Genomic DNA, 13,491 nt, shown 5'->3' with positions numbered 1-13,491 from the left:
TAAAAACAAGCAATACTTGTTCAATGAAATTGTTACCAAGTGTTTGTGACTTCTCAAAATACTTTGGGGTAAATTATGTAAGTTTAAATCATGTCTAAGTGTTTCTTTAAAAAAAGTTATTGTGTACAAAATTCATCAAAATTTTAACAAAAACGTACGTGAGTTAAGTAGCTAGATTTGTATCATTTACCACTCATCTGCTCTCAAAATAAGCCCTAGCAAAATTTTGTACTTGCTTTTCCCTCGTCCCCCCCCCCCCTTCTTCTGTCACTGAAAGTTCTATAGCTTTCAGTTATCGTTCCCCCCCCCCCCCCCACTTTTCAGTCTCAATCGCCGCCTCTGGAAACAAGCGATACTCTCGTTGCCTATCTAAAAGGTAAAATTATTGACTAGTTGTTTCTAAACATGCTGTTCAAAAGTGCAATCTTTTATACTGAAAATTCATCGTGCTAATTAAGGCATACATTAGCATTTTTCCACCTAAATGTGGAGCCGAGAATGCTATTTTGGTATGTCTATAGTACACAAGTCCGAGCACAAGAGGCACAAGAAGTTTTCTATTCCCCATTTTGGTTCTGGAGGTGAATATATTTGTATGTATTACAATTTGTGCAATAAGACTTTTTATGATTTGTAATTATTATTCGAGGAAATTCGAATTTTTCATGTTGTCATACAGAAAAAAATAAAACCCATTTGCACTATTTAACTTTTACATAATACATGTACAGACAACAATTTTGGTTAACTTTCAAGTTCCACAAAGTAACGACTTTACCTTAAGTATTCCCCCCTTCGCTCCCCCATTCTTCTTTAACTATTTGTGTATTAAAAAAAAGAGCTTTAGACAATATATTTGTTTTAGATACAAAATTGAATGCTTTTTTTAGCAATTCCGTAATTTAGAATTAATTTTACTAGAAAGGATTTCCGCTTCAGATTTAAAGGTAGCTATATTCTATACTTCAATTTGGAAAAATAATAAGTACATTGTTATTATAACAGGCATAAAAGTTTGATTAATTATTCATCAGTTAGAGATGAGAGAGATATTTAGAGCGGCGTAAAAACTATAATATTTAAAACATTTTCTTTTTCCAAAACGTAAGCATATCAGAGAAGTTACTGTACTTGAAATAACTTCGAGATATGAAGTAAAAAGTATACTGTAAGCCACAATTAAATGCTTGGACATTTTACACATCGTTTCTTTAATAAATTAAATGCCGAACGTATTTTTTCCTATGTCATATTTGTCGACAAAACCTCATTCGAACAGCTAACTGCTTTTCGCCAAGGGCCACAGCGTAAAGGCGCTTAAACGACTTTTGCACCACGGCACCGATCAGGCATGGCGCGGCCCTGCGTAGTATGATCTAAAACTTCAAAGAAAAGCCGTATAAAACCATACCCCGAATAGTTCACATTACCGAAGCACATTTATCTACAAAATAGTCACCTTGAACAACTATGCACTTCTGCCAACGTTCGTATAGATTTTAGAAGCACTCCTCGCAGTCATTTTCACAACCTCCTGTAAGGCCTCTTGCGCTGCTGCTTTAACTTCATCGAAGAAAGAAGGTGACTTTCATGTTGAGGATGCACGGTTCGATTGGTAAATACTCTGATATGACAAACAAATAATATATCATTTCGTCGGACTTAGTTCCGTGTGACTTATACCTGTTCCCAGGAAAAAAAAGAAAAAAAAAACATTTGCATGGACGTCGCTTTCTTCCGTCAGAAGAAGATAAAGCTGCACCATAGAAAGTTGCAAAAAATGGTTCCAGGAATGTTTCCAAAAGTTATATAAACATTGGCAGAAGTACATAGTCCCTCAAGGTGACCCTTTGAAGGTGGATGTGCTTCGGTAATGTGAACTATTCTGGGTAACGTTTTATAGAACTTGTCCCCGAACTTTTAGATCGTACTACGTACAATCTGTACAGGGTGTAGTTATGCTTCTCCCATTTTGATTGCTGTATGACAAAAGAGAAAGAACAACAGTAAAAAAAAAAGAAAGAAAGAAAGAGGGAAAAAAAGGGAAGAAAAACAGACACTGTTTAATAACCAATTGATATGTTTTTTTAATTGAACATATAACTAAGATTTCAGTAACATTGTAATTATGTATGGATTTAAGTACAATATACATAATTAAAAAACATTAAATTATGTTGTTTAATCATTCAAAAAAAATTAAGAATAACAATATGAAACCGTCAACAAATTACGCAATTAAAGCGGAAAGATTGCACGTTGACATTTTTTAGTCTTCAAATTAAACAAAAAAGGTAACAGATAAATTACAATATTATATCATAATAGGAATATTTTTGTACTTTTTAAAAATTTATAAATAGAAAAGTTTGCATTTTTCATAAAAGCAATCACAGTGACATAAATTATGCTGAAAAAAGAAATAGTCATGAAAAGAGCGAGGTTCTTAAAACGCAGCTACAATAAACAAGCTCGATATTTACGCCAAGTTAATAATAACTGATTACGCATACTACTTGACTTGATGTTTGTACACATAATATTGAACATTTTGATTGTTAAATCTTTTATAAAGCAGTACAAACAAGTTCAAATTAAATTTTTCAATTTAACAATAATTAAATTGCATAATAGAAAATCTCAAAACTTTTCTATAACGTATTATTAAAAATATGATGAAAACGGAAATAACATATTCATTGATTCTATAAAAATACATAAAAATAGTTACATAGAAAAAATCGATCGCTATAAATGATGCAAAAAAGATGACGCATTATGAAGTATATAGGTGAAACATGAAAAATACGCAAAATGACATTTCTTGAGCAAAATAAATAATCGCTAAATATTTAAGAAATGCTTGAAACGACGAGGGAGGGGGGTGGTCACCCTCTGATTTTGGAGTAACTCATAACATTAAACTTCGGCCCCCCCACACACAACTTCGGCCTCATTTTTTTAGTACAGTATCGCTTCCACCAACGCCTCGGAAGAGTTTCTAAGTCTACTTCAGCACTTCTGAGGAAAAAAATCAAAAGTCCCTTTGATTTTCGAATTATGTCACCATTAAAATCGTCTTTAATCAATTTCTTACATAAATGCTCTTAATTCTTCCTAAACAATAGATAAAGTTTGAAAAACAATCTCTAATTTTATGAATGGTGTTAGTTTTAAACAACTAGGAAGTATAGCTAGAGTTTAATATCAGAAATAGAGGGAAGGGGAGGGGGCACGCAAGTGTTCTCGGAAATACAAAAAATAGTCGTAAAAATTGAGTTCAAAATAATCATAAAAATTGAGCAGAAAAACCCTTTTAAAACTTGCGCCCGAGTTTGTTTTGATGTGCAGTGGTGGATTTAAAATACAGTAGACCCTCGTTTTAAGCAGGTTTAATTTTACGCGGTTCCGATTATACACGGTTTAAGATTTGACACCTTTATTTTTTTTTTTTACGCGGATGAGTTTCGGTTTTACACGGATGCGGCAATGCAAACAGATAAAAATTTCCTCTCTTTCAAAATCACAACTCCTAAAGTTTGCAGATTACGCGTAATCAACTGCATTTTGGCGAGCTTATAATCGAGCTTGGGCCACTAGAGACATTTTATGCGATTGGTTCTAGAGTTCTTTCCAGAAGTAAAATCATAAAACTCACACAGTTCAGAACTCGTTGGAAGAAGAGCTTTTAGGAGTGACAAAGGAGGCCAAAACCAACAAGGATATCGACGTCGGTGACGCACAATAAAAAAAGTTCACATTGAAAATTTTGAGCCATTCCTAGACAATAGGAATGACCTTTCTGATTTTTGTTAGTGGAGGAAAATTTTATCATGGTAATGACGCAAGTGATCATGGATGATAATGCTCTGCAAAGAAATACAGAGCAAAATCCTTAATGACTGCCAAAAGACTATCATAGCCAGCTCCTCTTTATAAACAGACCACGAAATTAATTCATATTTTCTTTACGCATGTTGTGCATAAAGGTCGATATAACTATACATTAAACTTATTATACAATTAGTCATCACTAGAATGAAGTATTTTTTTTATCTACGGAACCAAACTGATATTTTAACACTATTATTAAGTCTTAATTTACGAGGCATTTCCGTGGAAAGTAACCCCCGCGTAAAACGAGGGTCTACTATATAGCAAATGATGCAATGGCGCGAGAGGCCCCATAACCATAGGGGCTCCGTAGGAGTTACAAAAATGCTTATGATAAATGTTTTACATCTTCCGTGATAGAGAAGTAGGGTCCCAAAATGTATTTCGAAAAGTTTTCCCCAAACTCCGTCGAATCGGTACAGAAAAGACTGCATTACTGTGATTCATATCACAAAAATCGAAAAATTAAAAACTACCGTCGGTTCAACGGGAGTCTAACAAAATGACACAAAAACCGATTTTGCCATCTCATATTTGTTTCCATGGTCTCTAATTTGGCAATATATCACCAAATGATCGCCAGTCTGGGACGCTATATTAGTTTTGCATTGAAATAAGTAATTAATAGAGACAAAAAATGAGTAAATAGGTTGTTTAGAACATCCGATCGAAAACAAAAAAGGAAATGCACAACCTGAACGTACGCACACTCCACATGCGAAAATTTAATCTTCTACAGATTACCATTTTTGAGTTATGACTTATGAGAGACACATACGTACATCCAGTCGCAAGAAACAACGCAATAATTAACTTGTTTGGTACCTGAATGCAATAATAAAAACCAGTGATGTTCCCATAAATTTGTTTCTGAGGGTATACTCCCAGTAACCAGTTATGCACAATATGTGTGTGCGATCATATACATAATATGTCATAATACGAAAATTTTTGAAGCTTGAGGGTATACGCTGTATGTCTAAAAAAACTTTCAGAATATACAGCGTGTATGAGAATGGGAACACCACTGTTCAAAACCCTTTCAGGGGTGACTAAAATAGAAATTCATACTAAAATTTAAGTAAACAATTTTATATGAAAACAATAACTCCCTTTACTTTGTATTAAAAAGTAAAACATCCAAGGTTCTTTTTTTGGAAAACATCGGCCAATTCCATCGGCTTTTCGATGTTTTTTAAGGCCGATGAGCCGATGTTTCCTGCAAGTTAGCATCGGCCACCGATGCCGATGCCGATGGCTAAATTGTTGAACTATCGGCGCCGCCGATGCATCGGTTGAGTCCTAGAAAATACAAGCAATTTTCAAAAATTGATACTCAAACTGTAATATTTTATTGGAAATCAAAAATTATTCTCATCTTATCAAATGATTAAATTCTTGTTATTAACATTTAGAATATTAATTGTGACAATCTAATATTCGGTGCAGTATTTATTTGTTTAATATTTAGCTTATTTGTATTTTTAATATTTTGCACTTTTGGTCAAGTGCATGCGGGTCAAAGTGAAATAGCTCATTTCGTTTACTCATTCAATCAGATACTAAATCACATAACATACGTGCTCATTTATTAACATTTTTTTTACCATTCCTTCATTTAGTAATTCACCTATGATTTCATTTTTTTACCCATTTTCTTATTCGCTATCACTCATTTGTTTTTCCTCATGTATTAATTAATAAATAAATTAATTAATTAATTTAGTTTTTCATTATCTTTGCATTTATTAAATTATTCTTTTAGTTGCTCATTATTTTATTCAAAAATATTTTTCATGGTCGAATAGAAAATATTTCATTCGAAAAATATTTCATTTTTCACTTTGCCCCATAAAAAAAAATCCACTTTTTTTTTTTTTTTTGAAGGCGCAATTTAACTGCCAAAAATAAAAAATTATGTTTCGATGCAGGTTTTATTATAAAATACAATACAATGTTTTGTATACTGTAATTTTCAAAATAAATCTCCAATTTGTTCATTTTGAAAAAGCATAGTCATTTTAACTATTTCACTGTACTCCACATTCCCCTGCTTTAGAAGCGCCATTTGTCTATCAATCTTAAAATAAGAGTGTTTAATGAACAGGTAGTATATTATCAAAAAATAATTTGCCTTCGTTTATCATGTAAGATTGAACAAAACCAACTTATCTTTAAAATAAAATGTCTTTTTACAATGCTATGTCTAACGTCTGTAGACAATCGCTTGAAAAATTCTTCAATCATGCTTTATTTTATTAATAATCAAAATCAGGCCCAAAAATGTAAAATATTGGAATTATATATTAAAATTAATGTAAGAAGTATTGCTTTGATGTAATATGAACACGTATCTATTCTTTTGAGTTGTACTACATCGAATATTTAGCCTAGGAAAAGCATTGAGAAGAGATAAAATACAGGGAGTGAAGACTTTTATTCGCGAAACCAAGACTCCCAAGTCACGTGATAGATTTTAAAGCAAATGATTGAAATAAATCAGGTCTCTTTCGCTTGTTTCACGCAAAACCTGCCAACCATTCGTCGTTGTTGAGTCACGTGACTTGAGTCAGCTTTTGCTAAGCCAATGATTCAGACTTGCTCGCTCCATTTTAATTCCTGCTCTAAGGGAAAACGTTATGCAAAGTACACCTCAGATTATTTTTTTATTCCTTTAATATATACGTCCTCTTTTATATTAGCTCAATGGCCTGAAAGCAGCACCTCATCGGTTAAATAACTTTCCATAAGTTTCAAAAATCAATATAATATATATTAATGAAATCAAATTTGATTGATCATGTAGATTTCACGAGAAATGTGTTAGTAAAAGCCTCCCCGAAACAGGAGTCTATTTACGGCCCTTTCTTTCTTCGTTTTATTGTAGTGAATGTGGATTTTTTGATAATGTTTTTAAAATTATCAAAAAAAAATAATCAAATCAAAATATCAAATGATGCAGTGAGAAGCCAAGTGCCAAAATTGAAGACTTGGAGATAACCAGTACAAATGGTAGGTGAACCTCTCCTCTGTCTTGGGATAGCCCTAGTAGAGATAGAGAGCACTAGTACAAGAGATAGCACTAGTAGCCCTGGCAGGTGCTCCTATACAGCATGGGTTATAAAAAAAAATATCATTGAAAGCCTATCAAGAACCGCAACTTCAAACACTTTGTACTCAAAAATTGAAAATGTCCACTTACATCCCTTTGCTTCGCACTGTCTCAAATGTGGTTTAATGTGTTTTTATATTGACAGTTAGAATGTTGGGCAAAAGGGTGTATATGAGAATTTTTTTTTCTTTGTTAATTTCTCAAAAAATATTATCAATTTTTCTGAGAAAATGTGTCTTAATGATTGAATAGTCTTTTTTTGTGCCCTGATTTTTTTTCGGAATTTTCAAAGAACTATTTCTTTATCAAATTTTAGGTGGGGGGGGGGCACATATGAACATAATTGAAAAATGCAGGACAAGCATCATATTTTAATGAAAAACTCTTTAATTATGGTTAAGAGTTCGTGATATAACTTCAAACTTTCTTTAAATGACGACACAGTTCTTGCGAAAACCCGGAAGAATTATTTTCAGCTATGTACAGGAAATGTAGTTACAACTGCTAAATCAATCATCAGCAATTAAGTAAATATCAATTAAACACCGTAAGCACAACGGTCACACAGCTATTTACTTCCAAATACGCAAAAACACAGCGAAAAAGAAGTCTAATACACACAGAGCGAAATAGGGTAGACCGACTAGTGAATGAACAGCTAAGCACAATTTCATTTTTTAAAAACCCTAGCAATTTTAAATTCTATACTATACAGATGGTGATAGTTAAAACATTTTAATTGATCTATGTAAATATCTCTAAAAAATCGCGGGAACTTAAATGGTACCGCTTCCGACATTTTTAGGTGTTTAAAGAAAAAAATGACACAACGACCCAGTGAATGAACACCTCGAACCTGTAAATGAACACAAATTGGTCCAGTGAATGAACATGATAAATTTTGATTCAAAAAGAAACTAAGTTTCTTTGAGATCTATCTATCTAGCTATATAACTTTCTATATCTATTTATCTAGGTACTTATCGTTTTTTCTATCTATCTATCTATCTATCTATCTATATATATATATATATATATATATATATATATATATATATATATATATATCTGTACTTATCTATCGATCTATCTACTTATCTGTCTGTCTATCTACCTAACTATCTCCTTATCAACATATCTACCTATCTATATCTATCCACCTATCTATATCGGTCTATCTATCTATCTATCTATCTATCTACTTATATATCTACTAGCTTATAACCCGGCGTTGCCCGGGTGCTTTTCAATGCAACATATCTTTTGGATAATCAAATGAATGAATTCTATCTAAATGAGAGTAAAAAATTGCATTCGCACTACTCTCTAGGCTCAAATCTTCAAAAGACTTTCCATAGTACAGAAAATCAAGCATTTGCCGAAAAAGTAGCATCAACTTAAAGCGAAAAAGTATGAGGCACGTTGTCTAGGATCAGTAGTGTCCACTGGTACGTTGTCTGAGGTTGAATCAGAAGGGCGGTACATAAATTGTCTTAATGCAAAGACAAATGATCGTCTTTTGCACATCTTGTGGGACAACCTTTTACGTGATGCTTCGAAAGAAAAGCGTTGTGCCGCCTATGTAGGTTTTGCTTTCCCCAAGACTTAAAAAAATGCAGCAGTACTTTTCACGTACATTTTATTCGGAAATAAATCATTGAATGTTTCCTTAAAAAGAGTCGTGAGCTTAAAAAAAAAAAAAAAAAAAAAAAAAAAAAAAATGGCAATCCGTATTATCAGGCAAAAATATATAAAAAATAGCTTTCTTGGACACAGTTACAATATTTTCAGATTAATTTAAAATCATCCACAATGTCCAAAAGCTAAACAGATAGTCCTCCCCTACGGAAAATAAAGAATTCATTCAGTATTGTTAATAGACGATAACACTTCGTTTTACGGATTTTCCAGCGGTGTTTTTCGAATGAAGGTATCAAGTGATACGTTATTTTGTATGTTTTCGGGCAAGCACATTTCGCAGAAAAAGTTTGCTTACTATAAAAATCTTTACAAAATGTGTCTGCTTGCTCTTAACATGCAGATTTAGTGCCAAACCATAGAGTAAAATTGGATAAGTGTAACTTTCCTAAAAAGACGCACGTCAGCTACATTTTATTTTCTTATATTGACGATTGACGTTAAATTTCTATTCTCATAGGTAAAATTGATAGTTGGAGAGTAAAATTAATGTCTTATAACGATTTGAAATTTGTCAAGATTTAAGTTCTAGTTAAAATTTTTAAAACCTAATGCTTGCCGTAAATGTTGTACATGACATCTCACACTGACCAGGTAGACATAGCACGTATTTAAGTTTGCTGCTTTAGACAAATTATTCCTTAGAGAACACCAAAATTTTAATTTATTGAGACACAGTCGTCGTGAGTGGCGGGAATGGGTCCACTGACTACATTACAGTTGCTATTTTAAGTTATGTAAAACAATAAAAATGGAAGTAGGTGGACGTGAACTTATTGAATGACCTATTTAAAAACCGTCAATTAAACTGCGTTATAGAGAAAGAAGTAGGCGTGCGCATTTTGGTCATTATCCGCGTTAGATTTTTTTTAAATTATTTGCAGGCCATGAAATTAAAAATAAACGTTTTATTTCTACCTACAACGGTATAATAGACAAATCTTTTGTTTATATCTTACAGAATCTTGTTGCATATTTTATTCCCCTTATCCACAGCTTAAAAGCAAACGAAATGTATTTCACGTTTTGAAACGTAGTTTAAAAATTTTAAACTTAAATGATTCAAGTTTTTCCGATCCATGAATTTAACCCAAAACTTTCTCCTTAATATTGTTCTTAGTCCCCCTCCCAGCAGCAAGAAGAATTACATTTTTGAGTGAAACGAACTGAGCAAGTAATATAAAGCTATCTATATCGAAAATAGTTACATCTCAAATGCATTTACAGCACTTGACTGCTCTTATGACTTGTTGCTCGTGCTAGAAAACGGAAATCTCACTGAAGATTGCAATCTCTTAAAGTTTAAGAAAGGTCCATTGTGGTTACATGTGAGATACAAAGTGTTTCACCTTATCCCTATACTGTTAAAGAGAGTTTAAGCTATTTACAGTGATAATTTTCCATATATATCTCACAGCACTTCTTCAATGACGGTTGAAATGCTTAGTGGTAGCTACGGCGTGTTTTTAAAGTAAGTTCCGTTTTTATATAAAAAAGGAACGAGTACAGATAGAGCTAAGTATTTTAGTGCACAAAAATCTACCACCCTTACGCTATTTTTCGACATTGCTCCCGTGATTTTCCAAGCATTTGTCATAGCGTGGTACAGGTTTTTGTATACCTATTCGTACAAAGTTACCGCCCGTTTAGTCAACCATGAGGACTCTTACAGGGCTTTGGCTGGGGCGTTTTTGAACATCCTCTGGTCTGCCCTCACCTCGCTCGCAGCATCTTTCATTTGTTTCGGCATCTAAAGTCTTTCCAAGGTGGTCTGTGGCACAACAGCAATAATGAGCTCAGAGAACATGTTATCCCTTGGCTGACTACACAGGCGGCAATTTTCTATGAATAGGTATACAAAAACCTGTACCACGCTATGACAAATGTTTGGAAAATCACGGGAGCAATGTCAAAAAATAGCGTAAGGATGGTAGATTTTTGTGCAATAAATTTCTTTGCTCTATCTGTACTCGTTCTTTTTTTATATCAAAAGGGAACTTACTTTAAAAATACGCCTCGTATAAACTTCCAATAATTTTCGATTGTTTACAATAGCAGTTATCGCACTGAGCTTTGTAATTGGAAATATAGTTTTGTTCAACTTATTTCACGATGAAGAAAGAACTTCATATTGTGGCGCAATATTTCATCATGCCGTTTTGAATTATAATTTCTGTGTCAAAAGTTGCATCATATCCTCTAACAGATTTAAAATTATTGCTAGTCGGCGAAGATGCTTCATCAGGTGCATTATTACTCAAGCGTTAAGGTAATATAAAATTTCAAATGAAAAAATTTGTTTATATAAAAAACGTAGCAATTTTTTGCAGTTTAAAACAGTTTAAATTTAAATTAATATTTATTTGCATTTTTTCCAAACGTTAAACTCCAACCCTCCCAAACTGTATGAATTCCGCCAAATTATATTTCCGTGCAGTTTTGCGGATAAAAAAGGTGCACAACCTTTAATTTTAGCACACAATGGGAATCCTAGTATGGTAGTTTATGTGCATTAAAGATACGTCATGACCCCCCCCCCCCTTCTTGAAAGACAAATTCCAGCTACGTTACTATGCACAAAAATGAATATTTAGCAATTTATTTGCTATATTAGTATTTTTTACTCCTGTTCTTTAATGATGATAGCCTGGAGTGGTTTAACTTAGCTGAACCGAGTTCGGTAAAGATCCAACGTAAATCATGGAACAGTATAAAGAACATATGCATGTTGGTTTTAAGGACCATACAACATTAAATTGTTAAAGCTTGTACACGGATAATGAATGAATTATTGATACCCAACTAATTTTAGTATTTTCTGGGCTGTTCATGTGGAAAATACCGATCTATAATTTCGTTTTACCTTTCGGCTACGGAAATACCAAAGCAAGCAGAACCGTCGGAGACCGCAATGCATTCCTGCTTTGCAGAATGCTAATCAAAAAACGCTGAACAGCATTTCGCTATCGTTCGGTTTGCTTGCCAAACATGCTCGACGCTTGTAGCAAATCGGCATTAACGGCCCAAAGTTGAGAATACCTTTAGTGTTGATTGTATTTAAAATATCCCCTGGTGGTTATAAGTTGCTAATCATTTTCATTTACTTCGAACCAAGGTTCACAAATTTAACGATTACAGTTTATCTTTGAAGAGACTTCATTTAGGACATTTTTTACAAGCTTTTCATTCAGACCAAACTCATAACAATATGAAAATTCGTTATGTCGAAAACAGCCCTTTTATGATTAAAACTATAAACTTTAACCTCTTTGAATCTTTTTTAAATTCCAGAAACCAGCCTATATGAATTCTTGAGCAATAATTTACCTCTGTGGAATTTGGAAGAAATCCGACTAAAACTGTGGATTTATATAAGGAACATACACACACCCACAAACATACATCCATTTTTATACATATAGATTATTATATATATAGATACATGTAAGGAAAGCCTTGACCACACCCCTCCCCTTTGAAAGATAAATTCCGAATGCGCTATTGTACATTACTATAATTATTTTGCAATTTATTTGCTTTATTAGTACCTTTACCCCTGCTCTTTGACAGCCTGGAGCGACTTCTATTAAACCGAATTAGGTTATCGATTATAGTTGAACCGAATTACTTCAAGATTCGACGTAAATCAAGGAATAGTATAAAGAAAATTTACATATTGAAAATTGGTATGATAAGGGTCATAGGACATTAAATTAAATTTCTGTTGCAAGGATGAAATAGATGTGGTTTTAATAAAAGTAGTCGAATGCTGAAACAGTCGAAGATGATACGTCAATATTGAATGCAATATTATTACCTTACTCATGTTTGTATTTTCTATGCTATTAACGGGAAAAACACTGGATGACAGATTGGGTCCATAAATTCTTCAATAGCTTCCTTAATTTCAGGAGTTTTTTTTTTTTTTTTTTTTTTGACTATTTTGTACAACTTAATTTTGCCTTGGCCAAAGATTGCCGAAGTCGTATCACACCCACTAAACGCATGGATGAAAAGAATATTGCTGGGGTCAAACTCAAAAAATTTAGTGGGGAAAAAAACAAATCACAAGCATTCCCTCTTCCAGGTTTTAAAAAGAACAAGTTGCTGAAAGCATGTCCTAAATCTGTCATTAGTTCTCTCGCCCACTATAACAACCTTTTCAATTTCATTTGCCTTTGAAAGAGCAGTAAGTAAGTCGGCATCATCTTGAGTCTGCCTGACTTCAATGCCACACTCTTCGAAATATGTCTCAAGAAGTAGAATAAAACAATTCTTTTTGTTATAATTTGCCAGAAATCTTTCTTGAGGAATTTAGTTAACATGTAAGGTTCAACCATTACTTCAAGGGAAGAGATTGATTGCTCATTGATATAGCATTTGTGACAGGCAGTGTGAATTGTCACTTCTTTTAAGAACTTCAAAAAACGCTGATGTTCTTCATTTTGCCTTTTTGCGCTGCATCTTTGAAGATTTTCTGTTCCCTTCTCCTTCACAATCTTTATTTCGCATTCATGCAAACTGATTTCGCAAATAATAATGATAATAATAAGAAAAACACCTTCGTCAGGCGTAATCATTTCTGGGGGAAAAAAATTGTAATTCAGAACACACAAATTGATAAAACATACTCTCTCTCAAACCCTGAAATGATCAACATGAGTAGCTATTGAGTCGATTCATTTCATTTGGAGAAAAAAAGCGGGGGGATGGAATGGGGGTGTTTTGTTTAAGTTTAATGGAACGGAGGCATTTACCCTCAGCTGTGAAAGACAAATGATTTCCAA

This window comes from Uloborus diversus, chromosome 8 (genome assembly GCF_026930045.1).
Source record: "Uloborus diversus isolate 005 chromosome 8, Udiv.v.3.1, whole genome shotgun sequence".
NCBI classification, from domain to species: Eukaryota; Metazoa; Arthropoda; class Arachnida; order Araneae; family Uloboridae; genus Uloborus; species Uloborus diversus.
Note: the sequence above shows the minus strand (reverse complement) of the source record.